Raw genomic sequence first — 15473 nt, 5'->3', positions numbered from 1 at the left:
CAAATGTTGCAGACAATACATTCACGGGTTACTATGGAGGAGTTGGTTCCTGACTCAAAAGGAATACCCTGCTGTCTCCCTCTGAGCAGTAATGGTGACAGGCAGCCCTATTTTATTTCTGGGAAGAACAGTTTTCAAACACCTTTCCATTTTCTCTACCCTCCTCCCCATCCCTTTCCCCTTCTTTCACCTCCCCCTCCTCCAGGTCGAGGGTGCAGCATTGGGGCGTGTATGTGGTCACTCCCCCTCTGTAACCTGGGCCACTGTTGGAAAGGTTGCACCTCTCCTTCACTGTCACCTTCCAGATATTCAAGGCAGGAGGACTCTGTAGATACGGTACACACTGGATGGGGACACACACCGTGTGTGTTTGGTGTGTGTGTTGTGTGTCTGGTGATACATTTTTTGTAGTAATAATCATTATTATTGTCATCCTTTCTCTCTATAGCTGAGTCAACATATGAAGCTGCAGTTTACAGCAGAGAAGAATAGGAGATAGATAAGGTGACTGAATGGAGGGAGTGTTGACAATTGGAGAGGAGAAAAGAGAGCGAAAGATGCAGATTGAGAGAAATGAGTGTGAAGATGAGGGCCTAAGATCTAAACGAGGATGAGGCAGAAGCCACAGTATTATCTAAATGTCACTGATTTGATCTGTAACACTCATGCTGCTACTGATGTGTGAACCATAGAAGTAGTTTATTCTATTTCTATGGTCAGAACAACAAACCTGTTGGGGTGTGAAGAGAACCCATGTGAAACCATGTGGCCTTCTGTGAGGTGATTATTCTACAATGTTAGAAAATAGTACAAATAAAGAAAACCCTTGAATGAGTAGGTGTGTCTAAACTTTTGACTGTACTGTTGTGTATGTATTATATATATATATACCGTTCAAAAGTTTGGGGTCACTTAGAAATGTCCTTGCTTTTGAAAGAAAAGACCATTCTTTTGGGGTCACAAGCCTCAACTGGCAGCTTCATTAAATAGTACCCGCAAAACACCAGTCTCAACGTCAACAGTGAAGAGGCGACTCCGGGATGCTGGCCTTCTAGGCAGAGTTGCAAAGAAAAAGCCATTCTCAGACTGGCCAATAAAAAAAGATTAAGATGGGCAAAAGCACACAGACACTGGACAGAGGAACACTGCCTAGAAGGCCATCATCCCGGAGTCGCCTCTTCACTGTTGACGTTGAGACTGGTGTTTTGCGGGTACTATTTAATGAAGCTGCCAGTTGAGGACTTGTGAGGCGTCTGTTTCTCAAACTAGACACTATACATATACACACACATATATATATACACATATATGTGTGTATGTGTATATATATATGTGTATATATATATACATATTGTGTTGTTGTGTGTGTGTGTTTTGTACTGTGTACTGTGTACAAAACATTAGGAACACCTGCTCTTTCCATGACAGACTGACCAGGTTAATCCAGGTGAAAGCTATGATCTTTTATTGATGTCACTTTGTTAAATTCACTTCAATCAGTGTATATGCAGGGGAGGAGACATGTTAAAGAAATCATTTTAAACATAACAGGTGGAAGCTAAGTCCTAGTCAACCTCTCGCTCAGCAAAGATGGAGGAGAAAAGGACAGGATAATAGGAGAGGAGGCCACAATATACTATTGAGATGCAGCCGGTATTATTTTCTGCTGTTGTTGTTGATTCCTGGTTTACTAGGAGAGGAGAGTGAACTACCTGATCGCTGTGTTTAGCTGCTTTTCATCAAACCATTAAACCCGTGCAGCACTAACACCGTCAAAAGGAGAGAAAGGATGACAATAATAATGATTATTACTACAAAAAATGTATCACCAGACACACCCAAGTACACACACACACACACACACACACACACACACACACACACGGTGTGTGTCCCCATCCAGTGTGTACCGTATCTCACAGAGTCCTCCTGCCTTGAATATCTGGAAGGTGACAGTGAAGGAGAGAGTGCAACAGTGGCCCAGGTTACAGAGGGGGGAGTGACACACTMCAGCCCCCAATGCTGCACCCWCGACCTGGAGGAGGGGGGAGGTGAAGAAGGGGAAAGGGATGGGGGAGGAGGGTAGAGAAAATGGAAAGGTGTTTGAAAACTGTTCTTCCCAGAAATAAGATAGGGCTGCCTGTCACCATTACTGCTCAGAGGGAGACAGCAGGGTATTCCTTTTGAGTCAGGAACCAACTCCTCCATAGTAACCCGTGAATGTATTGTCTGCAACATTTGCTCGCATGACAGCTTGATCAGCTGTTTGATTTCACTTACCGGCATGTCAACTGAGCCAGGATCGTGTCTTATGTGTGGACACCAACTTATAATGTAGGGTACTAACATTGTCCAGTCAACACAATGCACAAATAAAACAGTTACACACATACAGTTGAAGTTGGAAGTTTACATACACTTAGGTTGGAGTCATTAAAACTCRTTTTTCAACCACTCCACAAATTTCTTTATAACAAACTATAGTTCTGGCAAGTCGGTTAGAACATCTACTTTGTGCATGACACAAGTYATTTTTCCAATAATTGTTTACAGACAGATTATTTCACTTATAATTCACTGTATCACAATTCCAGTTGGTCAGAAGTTGACATACACTAAATTGACTGCCTTTAAACAGCTTGGAAAATTCCAGATAATTATGTCATGACTTTAGAAGCTTCTGATAGGCTAATTGACATAATTTGAGTCAATTGGAGGTGTACCTGTGGATGTATTTCAGCTACGTTCAAACTGCAGCCTCTTGCTTGACATCATGGAAAATCAAAAGAATCAGCGAAAGACCTGAGAGAAAAAATTAGACCCCACAGTCTGGTTTCAGTCCTTGGCACAATTCCAAACGCCTTGAAGGTACGCGCATTCATCGTCGTACAAACAAGCACGCACACCCAAGTAAGAAGCACCAGGGACGACGCAGCATCATACCGCTAGGAAGGAGACACGTTCTGTCTCCCTATGACGCATGAACTAGCTTGGGCTGCGAAACTGAAAGCAATCCCAGTAAACAACAGCAAGAACCTGTTATAAATCCTGTAATTTAATAAATATAAAAAAAAAAAATAAAAATAAAAAAAAAATATAAAATTAAGATACACAATATTGAACGATTGCTGTAGAAAATAAAGGAAAACCAAAATAGAAATAAAAAAAAAAACGATATAAACAAAAAAGTAATCAAAAATACCAAACAGATAAAAAAAACCCATCTACAAAAAATCCAATAAAATAAATAATAAAAAAAAAAAAATATAACAAAATAAAATAACGATCGAAAAACATAACACAGAAAAAAAAAAATAAAAAAAAAAGCAAGCACAACTCAGAAAAGCTAAAGGAAAAAAGATAAAACTCAAAAAACTTCCTCACTAAAAAAACCGCATTATAAAAAAGACCAGACTACGGTTGTATATTTAATTGCAATACTATTGCACATGGGGCAAAGATTTAACTTTTTGAAAATGATCACTTCATAGTTGATGTCTTGTGGTGGGTGTGTGTTAGTTGACGGAATAAACAAAAAAGTTGTATAGAAACTGTTTGGCGCGCAGTGTGAAGGATGGATACTCAGAGTTAATATTTTTAATGTTTTAGAAGGAATAAGAAATAAGGGGGAAGCATTAGAGCACAGAAGCTGAATTGATGTGGTGTGTGTATAAAAAGGAGGGGTGTGTGTTGATGGTAGAGAAGATAATGAACATAAGTCCGCAATGAATGGGCCACGAAAAGGGAGATGAACTCAAAGGGAGTGATAATAGAAGACACGAAGGGAGGGTGGTGAGGGATGGAGCAAAGCGGACAGGGAGTGTAAAGAAAACATAAACATAATTAAATAAAATAGCGGTGGGTGGCAGCATATCAAAAAAGATTAAAATGATAAAGAAAAAAAGTGAAAAAATAATTGCTTGACTGCATAAATAAAGAGAAGGAAACTGAAATATTATGCACTCACAAATAATTAAAAATAAGGACAACAATTAAATTAAACAGGAAAGAAATTATGTGATATTTTGAAGCAACATCTCAAGACATTCAGTCAGGAAGTTAAAGCCCTTAGGTCGGCAAAATGGGTCTTCCAAATGGACAATGACCCCAAGACATACTTCCAAAGTTGTGGCAAATCTGGCCCTAAAGACAACCAATCAAGTTATTGAATGGCCATCACAAAGCCCTGACCTCAATCCTATAGAACATTGTGGGCGAACTGAAAGCGTTGCGAGAGGAGGCTACAAACCGACCTCAGTTACACAGCTCTGTCAGGAGAATGGGTCAAAAACTCACAACTGATATGTGGAGCTTGTGAGTACCTGAAACGTTGACCCAATAAACAATTTAAGCATGCTTACCATACTATTGAGTTATGTAATTCTGACCTACTGGGAATGTGGATGAAAGAAATGAAAGTGAAATAAATCATTCTCTCCTATATTATTCTGACATTCACATATCTAAAAAAAAATGGTGATCTAACTGACTAAGACGAGGGAATTTTACTCTGATTAAATGCAAGGAATTGTGAAAAACTGAGTTTAATTGAATTTGGCTAAGGTATATGTAAACTTCCGACTTCAACTGGAAACAGCCCCTTCCCAAAACGCAGTCGTACCACACATTGTCGACAAGCATCACATATCCTCCTGGCATCATGGGCAGGTAGGAGGAGTCGATGTTTGGCAGAATCCTCACATCCTTCACAGTCACCTCCTCCAGAGAACACTAATTTAATACTGGAAAAGTGGAGAGAAGAGAGGGGGAAAGAAAAKAGTTGAAATGGGAAAAGGAAGAGAAGGCGAGAGAGAAGAGAAATAAGGTCAAGAGGCAGCAGTTTARGTAACATTAATCTATCTATCTAATCCAATTATTGTGTCAGTGGAACTAGTATTGACTCTCAAATGAGTTGTCAGTACTGGCCATCTGGCCCTCATACCTTTGAGCATGGTGAGGTGCTTCCCAAAGACAGTCATCTGCTTACAGCAAACAGGGTCTCCATGATGGCGCAGCAGTCTAAGGCACTGCATCTCACTGCTAGAGGCATCACTACAGACCCTGGATCGATTCCAGGCTGCATCACAACTGGCCGTGATTGGGAGTCCCATAGGGCGGYGCACAATTGGCCCAGCGTCGCCCGGGTTAKGGTTTGGCTGGGGTAGGCAGTCATTGTAAATAAGAATTTGTTCTTAACAGACTTGCAGTTWWWAAAAAAYAAAAAAAACATTTGGGGTGGTAGCACTGTCAGAGCAGTGCTCACTGAGGAAGAGAGGGGGTGCTGAGTTAAGTCTGAGATGCTTTAAATCAATTAACATAGATAACTGATTCATATCCATATCTAATATGGCCAAAGAGAGTGTAGCATGGCTTTGTCAATGATGTGGTGTTGACAAGTGTGGGTGTGTGTACACTGTGCTTTGAAGGTGTTCAGGTCTTGTCTGCAGGTGTGTGTGTGTGTGGGGACTCACTGCTGTAGGATGCTAAGGTAGCCATTTTCCTGAACCACCGCCTCTCTCTTCCACACCCTCACCATCACCTGGACAAACACACACAATATGCAGATAATGAGCCCCGAAAAGATGTCATTGTTCACACTTCTTTTAAAACCTTCCAAGGGTACTCTATGAATCGCTTATCTCTATGAAAAATGTGAAGACCTTGTTCACGAGACTGAAGTTTTGCCCAGCCCCTAACTCACACAATTGACAAGTCACATTTATTTACATTTATTTATTATGCAGTTTATTTTACAAACATGTATTAATCAAGGCAGAGCCCCCCAGTTACCCATGTGGGGCTCCTATCTCCTCTCCTACCCCATCTGATGATTAGCAGAGCTGCATTAGACAGAAGCAGGCTGTCTACACTCATTGTGAGTGGGCTCCTGAGTCATCCTGAGGTTGGCTGTTGCAGTAAAAAAAAAATATATATATATACTACATATAATATATACAATATATATTTTATTTTTGTAATAAAAAATAATATTTTTTTTTACATTTGCTTCCTCTTGGTGCCCCCCATGGGCCTGGGCCCAGGGGCTTCAGCCCTGGTAAGCCCCTGCATTAATCTGGCACTGGACATATAGAAAAGAAAGACACAGATAAATAGATTCCTAGGACACCAAAGTTACTCAACCAACACACACAATATCAAATAACCCATAATGATCTCCATACCCGCCCTACGGAACTCCTGACCCCCACTCCCCATGGTGTTATGGATGAGAAGTGGATTGCAGTCCCTTAAGCCCTAGCATCTCGCATTCACCCAGCCTGTCATAGCCGGAACCCCATACTCATCCCTGCTGCTCTGGTAGTCGTGGTGGAGATGATGAGACCAGTACCTGCTCTATCCGGGGCTTACGCTGGCCACGGCGCACAGAGACTCGGCCAGCTCCCTCCATACCCGGCTACTCTGAGTCTCCGAGCCGAATCCAGCAACACATCCCTCACCTCCCACTGTCCCGTTCCCCATCGGTGTCGCTCTGCTGGAAGTGAACCCTGCACCGGAGCACCAGGAGGAAGCGGTCCGTCGAGCCCAGGTATAGGTGACTGCGCTGGGGTAGGGTTCTGTAATGGGCCGGGTCCGACAGGTCGGAGATTGGCACCGCAGGAAAAGTATGTGGACACCTACTCGTCGAACCTCTCCATTCCAAAATCCTGGCATTAATATGGAGTTTGTCCCCCCTTTGCGGCTCTAACAGCCTCCACTCTTCTGGGAACTTTCCACTACATGTTGAAACATTGTAATAGGGGACTGGCTTCCAATTCAGGCAACAGAGCAATTAGTTGAAGTCGGGCACTGATGCTTGGGCGATTAGGTCTGGCTCCCATCGCATTCCAATTCATCCCAAAAGACATGTTCGATGGGTTGAGTCAGGGCTACTGTGCAGGCCAGTCATGTCCACACCATCTCTACAAAACCATTTCTGTATGAACCTTGCTTTTGAACACGGGCATTGTCATGCTAACAGGAAAACCTTCCCCAAACTTTGCCCACAAAGTTGGAAGCACCAGGATTGTCTAGAATATCATTGTATGCCTGTGTAGCGTTAAGGTTGCCCTTCACTGAACTAAGTGATGGCCCAGCCTGAACCATGAAAAACACCCCAGACCATTAATCCTCCTCCACCCAAATTTTACATTGCACTATGCATTGGCAGCAGTTTCTCCTGACATCGCCAAAACCCAGATTCGTCGTCAGATTGCCAGATTGTGAAGCTGATGCATCACTCCAGAGAATGCTTTCCCACTGCTACCAGAGCCAATGGCGGCAAGCTTTACACCACTCCAGCTGACGCTTGCATTCCGCATGGTGATCTAGCTGTGTGCAGCTGCTCAGCTATGCGAAACCTATTTCCATGAAGTTTGCCTTGACGGAAGAGTTATTTGTTGTCCGAGCGCTGCTTTCAGATGGTAGTTTGGAACTTTGGCAGTGAGTGTGCAACACGACGACGACGATTTTTTAGTGCTTTATATACTCGGCGCGTTCCTGTTTCATGTTGAGCTTGTGTGCACCACTCCGGCTGAGCCGTTGTTGCTCCTAGACGTTTCCACTTCACAATTACAGCACTTACAGTTGACCGGGGCAGCTCTTCAGTACAGGCCATTCTACTGTCAATGTTTGTATATGGAGATTGCATGGCTGTGTGCTTGATTTTATACACCTGTCAGAAACGGGTGTTGCTGAAATAGCCAAATCCACTCCTTTGGCCATGTAGTGTAGCTGCTACTGCAGATGGGCTAGTAGCCTCCGAAGCGATGTTCAATTATGCGAAGAAGCCACGGGCAAAAGTAAATCAGCATAGACAATGCTGCAACAATAACAAATGGGTTTTCAGATACAGTTATCAACGATAACGTGCCCTGCCCTGTGAGTGTGTGTGGTTGACCCTGAAATTCCTGAAATTAATTCAAATGACTTTGCCATGGAACTCACTGCCCATTCCAAACTTTTGCCCTTCCTTACTGCCGTTGAACTATTTTATTTAGTTTGTCATCTCTGGCCATACTGTGTGTTCAATTTCCATAGGGTTCAGTATCCCGCTTGTCTATTATGGGTGGTGGGGTTGTGGCCACGATCATTCTTTGCTACTACTTCTGCTTGTTTCCGTACTGTAGTAGTTATCACGTTCCTACAACKTCTAACAGTTTCCGTAGTGTAGTGGTTATCACGTTCGCCTAACACGCGAAAGGTCCCCGGTTCGAGACCGGGCGGAAACATATTTTCATGCCATTAGGTAGTTATCAATAAAACGTCACAATGCGGTGCATTGGCTATGTGCATTTTTCAAGGTATTGTTAATTAAATACATTTTAACTGTTTGGTTTTAATATCATTACTTCTTGAAGAACATAGTCAGAACTACACATTTCCGATTATTCCACATTTAGCTATATCAGAGTTATACAGCAAGCAACTGCATGTTTTTCATGATCAGTAAACATCAATTATGTATTTTCAGATACATGAGGGTAGCCTATCCATTTGGCATGTAGCTAGCTTTATCTATCTCAATGTGAGCAAGACAAAGGAGCTGATCGTGGACTATAGGAAAAGGAGGGGCGAACAGGCCCCCTTTAACATCGACAGGACTAAAGTGGAGAGGGTCGACAGTTTCAAGTTTCTTGGTGTCCACATCGCCAACAAACTATCATGGTCCAAACACACCAAGACAGTTGTGAAAAGGGCACGACAACACCTTTTCCCCCTCAGRAGACTGAAAAGATTTGGCATGGGTCCCTAGATCCTCAAAAAGTTATACAGYTGCACCATCAAGAGCATCCTGACCGGTTGCATTACCGCCTGGTATGGCAACTGCTTGGCATCTGACCACAAGGCACTACAGAGGGTAGTGTGTAYGGCCCAGTACATCACTGGGGCTAAGCTTCCTGACATCCAGGACCTATATACTAGACGGTGTCAGAGGAAGGCCCGAAAAATTGTCTTAAGACTCCAGTCACCCTCCAGTCATAGACTGTTCTCTCTGCTACCACACAGCAAGAGGTACCGGAGCACCAAATCTAGGATCAAAAGACTCCTTAACAGCTTCTACCCCCAAGCAATAAGACTGCTGAACAACTAAACTAATCAAATGGCCACCCAGACTATTTAGATTGAACCCCCCCTTTTTGTTTTTACACTGCTGCTACTCTCTGTTTATTATCTTGCATAGTCACTTTACAAATTACCTCGGTTACCCTGTACCCCGGCACATTGACTCGGTACCCCCTGTATGTAGCCTCGTTATTGTTATGTACATTTATTGTGTTACCTTTTGATTGATTTGATTTGATTTTAAACTTTAGTTTATMTAGTAAATATTTTATTAACTCTATTTCTTGAACTACATTGTTGGTTAAGGTCTTGCAAGTATATCAAGGTAGTGTTGTATTTGGCGCATGTGACAAATAAAATGTTATTTGATTTTGGAAAGCACTTGAAATCAGCAAGTCCTTATCCTGGTAAAGTTGTCAGTCTGACTACTGTCAGCACCACTATAGATGGCAAGCAAATATAGCCATCTTGTTTATCCCCCGAATGTTAGCTTGTTAACTAGCCATATTGATGTGATCTGTTATTAGCTAGCMAATTTGACATGGTTCATCAATCAGTGTAGCCTATCAGCAGCAATTGTGATTAAACACTAAAAAGCAATGTTGAAAAGGGGACCATGTTTGCTCACTTCGCTAGGTTGGGTTGGAGAAAAAAGTGCATTAGGTCTACTTATCACTATGTTTAGCCAACTGTACAAAGTTTCTGCCAGTAGCTTGCAGGGTAAACATCAGCTAAAAGTAACTTGACTGAGCCCACAAAGGATGGGGAAATTTACCTAAACCACTCATACTTGTCAGGTATAGTTCACTTTTTTAAATGTTATATCACTAAAATATCCAAWTTACGGTGGCCATTATTGAGATATCATGAGGCTACACTTACGTGACCATTTGACATTGCGAGTTTAAAAAAAATATTGGTCCCATCGGTGTAAGCTACCATTTCACTAATGGTTTTGTTGAAAATTGAGTAGATATAATTCTACTAGGCACAAAAATGTGTTTCCGCCCGGTTTCGAACCGGGGACCTTTCGCGTGTGAGGCGAACGTGATAACCACTACACTACGGAAACYGGTKATTACYYTGCACTCTGAWCTCGSTTGTCTTGGTATATTTATTTGTTTTTCTCTATAGTATCGGGACTAACATTTTCCTATCCCATTCCTGTGTCGTGATTTTCCCCACATATAGTGGTTTCCTTTGGAAAATATAAATAATTTACATACTGATTGCCTTTTACTTTAAGCAAATTTGAAAGTTAAACACTTTATCTGTTCTTTTCTGTGTGGCTGATTTTATTTATATTCCCAACCCACACACTTTKTGTTAACCTCCTAAAATCGTTGTCCGTGCCTAATTAGCAAAATAAAAAAATCCCCAACAAAAATCTGTCAAAAAACACAAAGGGGATGTATTTGTATATGGTTTGGTCTTGTGAAGCTTGGCTGAATTCTGGCTGAATTCTGGCAAAGAGTATGTTMTTTTATCTCAGCATGTCTACAGATTCTCCCTTCTCCCTGTTTCTGTTTGCTTGGAAATGTTGATACTGGAGACTGTTATCTGAAGAAACTCTGTAACCAAGCATTTATAGCGGCTAAGAAATGCACTGCCTTTCATTGGAAGGTTGGTTATCCTCCCACAATGTCAAGTTATGTATCACTAGATTTGATTTATTACAAGATTAAGGGTATACTGGCCAACCTTCATAAGGTCTGGATGCCTTATATGGAATACAGTAAGATTAAAGGAGTCTGCATTGAAAACCATCCCACGTCAAGGGAGATGCCTATTTAGGCCATCTCTACCTGCTGGGCTGCTCAGTTCTGGCCCTGGGGGTCTGTCATCCTGTGGGTTGTCACTCTGGCCTCACACCTGAAACCAATAAATGAATGTTTCACTAAGATCCTAAAGATGAATGGGGTGTGTTGGGTTGGGGCGCTGCAGGGTGGTGGACCCCTAAGGACAGGACAGGGTGACCCAGCTATATTRTGTGCAAGTAAAAAGAGCTCTACAGTACTATTAGGCCTATGAAATTAATTATATGGAGGATTTGCGGTTTCTGTGTGTTAATGTATATATGAGGTATATGTGGGTGTATATATGTATATATGAGGTATATGTGGTGATTGTTTAGTAACTATTACTAAACAATCACAATGCAGTAACTATTACTAAACAATCACAATGCAGTAACTATTACTAAACAATCACAATGCAGTAACTATTACTAAACAATCACAATGCAGTAACTATTACTAAACAATCACAATGCAGTAACTATTACTAAACAATCACAATGCAGTAACTATTGATCACTCTATTATGTATTATTCTAATATGTATTCATTATAGAATTGTATAGAATTGATAAACCTTTAAACTGCACTCTTCCTCCCTATCTCTCCGCATCTCTCTATTTTTCAGCTCCAGATGACAAAACCTGCACAGTCCAATGGTTGCAGGTCTTCCGACTTCCTTCTGGTCACACATTGTATTAGGAGAAATATCCAATAAACCAAAGACATTGCTTTAACTGTGAATGTACTTTATTGCAGATATTTTCCTCAAATAAAATGGAGCATACATAAAATAAACAAGTTATTGCAATTTATTTACATTGGGTCTAGTGTGTGTGTGTGAGAGGGAGGCATGTTTTTCAACTCAGAAAAAAGTACACAGAATTTCCTAAAACTGTACACATAGTCTTTTACAATATTATCAATCACACTTTGATTTGATAGATATTTAGAGTAATTATGCAGATATTGATAATGGATATATAGGAGTAGATATCTCCAATACTAAAATATAATAGAGCAAACATTAAATAAACAATTACAACTTATTTACATTGTGGATAACGTGTGTGTGTGTGTGTGTGTGTGTGTATGTGTGTGTGTGTGTATGTGTATGTGTGTGTGCATGTTGTTTTGTTTTTCCTTTTCAGCCACCCATCTCTGCTTTGTCAGTCTTGATAGGCCCAGTGTATGCACTTCTAGGTGAGGCTGTCAGCCAGTGGTGGAGTGCATGACAGATCTGAAAGAGAGATGCACAAAGTGACAGTAAGTATACTTATCAACAACATGTCTGTGTGTACATCTGTTGGTGTGAGTGAGCATATGCAATATAATTCTGAATTACCTGTATTCATCTGGGAATCCTCAAAAGTTTCTCCCTTTAACGGCCAGTGTAGTAGGAACTGGTACAGCCGGTAAATTAAATACCACAGCAGAGGACTGCTGTGACTGCAGCTGAACTGCTGGGGGTGGCAGATCTAAMAGAGGCACAATTTTCTTAACTGACAATAATCATACAACTAAATAGACTAAATAAATGACTGTAAGGCCTAGATTCAATCAGATCAAGTGTTAACCGGTGATAGCCGACACCACATAGCGGATGTTTTGGCCGTGTCGGAGGTGTAACTGTGTTGGATCTGTCAAATCAGTAAGCAGCAGCTCTTGATCATTGTCACAAAACTACACCCGTCCTACTCGCGTTACAAGTTCAGAACAAGAAAGTGTAGGTTATTAGAAATAATGAAGCTCAAATTCAAAATCATTAAACTAAATAATGAGGATTTCTATCAGCCTAATTGAGGTGTAGATTACATCTCAAATTCCAGTGCTCTAACTTGTAAACAGGGCTGCATGAGATTTATGTTAATGTGACTCTGTTTCTTCCATTGGCAATGTCGGCTTTAGGTATAATGCCAGGAGCCGCTTGTGAATTTGACAGCTCTAACACAGTTCCACCTCAGACACCKCCAAAACAACCGCTATGTGGATGTTGGCTAAAGCGGATCTGATTGAATAGAGCCCGAAGTGAGGGAGAGTGTGCATGTGTGTCACCTGTCGTGGCCGGTGTATCAGGTGCAGGGGCAGACGACTGCAGCTGTGAAGACTGTGGTTGAGCTAATAGGGGTGTCAGATCTAAAAGAGAGGAACAATTTTCTTAAGTTAAAATAATTATACAACAAAACTGAGTGAGTGTGTATACGTGTGTTTGATAAATACCTGGATCACATCACACTGCCTCAGATCTACAAGCCTCTGGAAGTTCTAGAGTGCCACTCAAGGCCTGGAACAGCTTGGTGGAAAGACGGTTACCTGTCACCCACCGAGCAGGTTGGCAGATCTGAAAAATAGGCACAATATAATTTAATGACAAAGCCTTGACTACACACTAACCTAAACAGAACAGACTATGGGAGGCGCACAGTAGTACATAGAGCCATGACTACATGGAACTCTATTCCACATCAAGTAACTCATGCAAGCAGTAAMATTTGATTTAAAAAACAGATAAAATACAACTTATGGAACAGCAGGGACTGTGAAGARACACATGCATACGCACTGTACACACACGTACACAAGGATTTTGTGTTGTAGATATGTGGTAGTAGAGTAGTGGCCTGAGGGCACACACTTAATGTGTTGTGAATGTATTGTAATGCTTTTAAAATTGTATAACTGCCTTATTTTTGCTGGAGCTGAAGAAGAGTAACTGCTGTCTTGGCAGCAGCTAATGGGGACCCATAATAAATACAATACAACAAATGAATTAAGTTTGTGTGTGTGTGTGTATCTGGCAACCCACGCAGCAGAATTAACTTTCCCAACTGCTCATTGTACTTGCCCTTGCAATCTGATGTGTGTGTGTGTGTGTTCTGTGTTATTATGACTTAGAAGTGTCAACCTGACCACATCCTTTTAGTATGTGGTAGGCCATTCAGTGATTCGCTTGGGGAAAATGACTATCAACAGTGTACAGTAAAAAGGATATCAAATATTAAGATCTGGATTGACAACTAGGCTAAATCATGTGAAGTTACAAACCTCTATGGCTTAGTCTACACTCAAGTTAAATAAAGGATGCAGGACATGAGCTCTAGGACCATGCCTCAGGACTACCTGGCCTGACGACTCCTGGCTGTCCCTGTATCCAGTCCACCTAGTCATGCTGCTGATCCAGTCTGCTATTTCTGTCTGCAGCTATGGAACCCTGACCTGCTCAAGGCTCACCGGAGGTACTAACTTGTCCCAGACCCGCTGTTAGATCCTGTCTCTCTCTACCGGACCTACTGTCTCTCTCAACCTCTAAATGCTCAGCTATGAAGAGCCAACTGGCATTTACTCCTGAGGTGCTGAACTATTGCACCCTCTATAACCCTCTATTATTTGACACTGCTGGTCATCTATGAACGTTTAAACATCTTGAAGAATAATCTAGCTAAATGGCTGTCCTCTTTTATAATCTCCACCAGCACAGCCAGAAGAGGACTGGCCACCCCTCAAAGTCAGGTACCTCTAGGTTTCTTCCTAGGTTCCTACCTTTCTAGGGAGTTTTTCCTAGCCACTGTGCTTCTACGTCTGCATTGCTTGCTCTTTGGGGATTTAGGCTGGGTATCTGTATAAGCACTTTGTGACAACTGCTGATGTAAATTGGGCTTTATAAAATACATTTGATAGATTGCTTGTATATGCATCTATTCATGTCAGTAACTCTAAATATGACACGGAGTTGTCTTACATTTCCTCAATAGGAAGTTGTACCTTAGCCAACACTATAGCCAACACTTTTTCCTGGTCTTTCCTGCTGGGGACAGGGGGCTTCAGGTTTGTGATTGGACGGCCTAGAGAATTGGAACTTGCCAACTAGTAGTGACAAGGCTATATTGTTGTTGTTCARTAATACTGTAACGTTACTGTAGCCTCCTGTACATCACATTAGTATCCATCTAACTAGCTAGTGATAACTTAGCTAGTTCCAAAGAAACAACAAAGGAATGACAACAGGCTTTTTAACAAAATATCTATCTATCTAGCTTGTACGATTGCATGTAAAACAACTTTAAAGATKATTACAAAGTTGACTTACCAGTATGCTGCTCTCTCGGGAASTAGAGTGAGGCATCCAGGTATGAGGTTAGCTAGCTAGCATCGCCAGTATGTTAGATATGAAAGTATCTATCCAGCAACAATGTCGAGGTCATAAACGAAAGAAACTATGTTAAGCCATGCTGACTTCGTAAAATAAGTCAAATCGGACTGAAATAATTAAGAGGCTTAACGTACATTTCTCTAACTAGGTAACTTTGTATTTTTTTTCCTCCCATCCTGAACATATTAACCACAAGTTGTGCATTTTCCTCTCAGTATTTCATCAATTGTCAGCTTTAAAAAATATATATTTCCTTTGATGGAAAATTATGATATTGAGCATCGCCATCTAGTGGTGGAATATTACACTGCAACTACATGATTACAATTACAGGTTAAACGTTTACTTCTCCTACTACTACTAAAATTCAGTTTATTACCAATTTGTAAAACATTGCTTAAGTTTAGTAATATCATTTGTTTCATCCAGTCAGCAGCCATAAGTGTATAGCCGTRAAGGAMATT

General features: G+C 41.3%; 1 long non-coding RNA gene and 2 other non-coding genes across 3 annotated transcripts; 1 reads left to right on the top strand and 2 right to left on the bottom strand.

Moving 5' to 3' along the window:
- The first annotated feature begins 8155 nt into the window (after nucleotides 1-8155).
- trnav-aac (transfer RNA valine (anticodon AAC)) lies at nucleotides 8156-8228 on the top strand. Its single transcript has one exon. It is a non-coding gene; the product is annotated as a tRNA-Val (tRNA).
- A 1834-nt stretch (nucleotides 8229-10062) lies between these two features.
- On the bottom strand, nucleotides 10063-10135 carry trnav-cac (transfer RNA valine (anticodon CAC)). Its single transcript has one exon. It is a non-coding gene; the product is annotated as a tRNA-Val (tRNA).
- Nucleotides 10136-11591: 1456 nt separating this feature from the next.
- LOC111961165 (uncharacterized) lies at nucleotides 11592-15183 on the bottom strand. The gene is made up of 3 exons (XR_002876962.3): nucleotides 14947-15183; nucleotides 12205-12337; nucleotides 11592-12099 (listed from the first exon to the last, which is right to left on the bottom strand). It is a non-coding gene; the product is annotated as an uncharacterized lncRNA (long non-coding RNA).
- Between the last annotated feature and the right edge of the window lie 290 nt (nucleotides 15184-15473).

This window comes from Salvelinus sp. IW2-2015, linkage group LG4q.1:29 (assembly GCF_002910315.2).
Source record: "Salvelinus sp. IW2-2015 linkage group LG4q.1:29, ASM291031v2, whole genome shotgun sequence".
Lineage (NCBI taxonomy): Eukaryota > Metazoa > Chordata > Actinopteri > Salmoniformes > Salmonidae > Salvelinus > Salvelinus sp. IW2-2015.
This window is presented reverse-complemented; position numbering and strand designations above follow the sequence as displayed.